Source organism: Sinocyclocheilus grahami, unplaced genomic scaffold (genome assembly GCF_001515645.1).
Source record: "Sinocyclocheilus grahami isolate Dianchi unplaced genomic scaffold, SAMN03320097.WGS_v1.1 scaffold9132.1, whole genome shotgun sequence".
In the NCBI taxonomy this organism is placed as follows: Eukaryota; Metazoa; Chordata; class Actinopteri; order Cypriniformes; family Cyprinidae; genus Sinocyclocheilus; species Sinocyclocheilus grahami.
In genome coordinates this window covers 7,036-8,862 of record NW_015512417.1, presented here as the reverse complement: position 1 = coordinate 8,862, position 1,827 = coordinate 7,036, and positions in this window count along the sequence as shown.

The window sequence follows — 1,827 nt, the reverse complement described above, 5'->3', positions numbered from 1 at the left end:
TTTTTTTAAAACCTTGAAATCAGTTTCAGATCAATCTGTTCCTGCACGATCTACACATCTGTTCTGGAGTAAAACTACATTCACTTGCTTTAAGCAACTTACATTTTAGACACAATATAGCAACATTGTGTATTTTACTTTATTGTTGCAAATAAAGTCACAGTAAATGAGCAAAGCACAGCAGCGGTGTTTCGTTCCTGAATGAATCTCTATTATTGAATGAATCAATTGAGTAAATGATGCCGTAACTTACTCACAGAAACTGTGTCTGAATTTGGAATAGCATACTATTCTTACTATTTAAACCCGATAAGTGTAGTAGAAATGATAAAAATTGCATGCAGGTATACTATTCCGAAGTAAGGCACTTAATTTCATTCCTGAATGAATCAGTGTTTTGAAAGAATCGGTTGAACCATTCATTTAATTATTCAGTCATAGTCACTTGCCACCACGTACTGGCGTAACGATAAAGTACAGAAATTGTACTGTGTGACTAAATTTGCATACTTTTGAATAGCTCTATGTGTTACCTCATCATTAATGCTCAGAGTGATACGGTTAGCTAAAATCCTAGTGGGTAGGGTGTATATGAGCGCAATGACTGTTCCACTGCTATTCCAAATTTTAATTATATTTTCCCATATGCCATGGTCTCACTATATAACAGAGAGATGGGGTACCCAGAAGCCCAGGCCATGGATGAATATCCAGTTCAGAGAAAAGGGGACAGACTGCCCTTTCAGGTAACAAAACCATCTGTCATTCTTTTATCTTTCAGTTTGTAAAAATGTAGGGTAAATTCAGATAAGTCTTTGCCTTTGAGATAAAATGCATATTTGAGTGACATCTACACTTATATCTAACGTCTGTCTTCCATGTATAAGGTGTTCGTGTTGTAGCAATTCTTATCTACATTTTATTTGAGGATAATTGCTGTTTGCCTTAGCAGTTCTGAAGTAATTGAGATCACAAAGAGGACATATGCAGATTGTAGCATTAATCACATGCCAAAATTCACAATGATGTTGCATTTTCCTCAGTCACCTGGAGGACATGAAACAACCACAAACAGAAACCACCATTCAGTACTGACGATTTCTATCTGCTCTCTTTCTCCTTTATTTTGCAGATCTTCCCAGATCCAGTGGAAGTAGTTTTGAGTACTGAAGGCTGTCTGACCTGTGCGCCGCAAGAGAAGGAGCGCCTGCCGTCCATCGTGGTGGAGCCTACTGACGTCAGCGAGGTGGAGAGCGGTGAGCTGCGCTGGCCCCCAGAAGACATGGACTTCGATGAAGATGAAGATCTGTTCTTGGAGCAGTGCATCCCACCTGCTAACATCGCTGACTGGGGGGAGGATGAGGAAGAGAGCTCTATTATTGAAAACCACCAGCAGAACACTTCTCTGCTAGGTACTCTCATGACCATTCAGAACAATAACTAGGCCCTCACAAATTGTATTGTCTTCTTTTGGGGGTAATTAGGTGGGAAATCAGTGGTTATCAGTTGAATTGAACATGGTAAAACATGTCAAACTGATCCGAGAGTACTACACTTTTCAGTGATGTCGTATTTTTGTGGGCCAGCCTGGAAGTTAGCATCACCCTAGTTTCCTTGACAAAAACCCAATGGGATTTTTCCACTTGCTGTTGGATTAGTGCAGAAAATAAGCTCTGTGACCAACAAACGTTTATGATCCTTAAATGCTTTGTTCATAATGATAATCTTCACAAATGAACCTATCTTTTATGCATTTTCAAAGCCTAAGTAAAAAGCTAAACCAGTCTGAGATCCGCTAGTGAGCGACGCCTCGTGGTACCATCACAG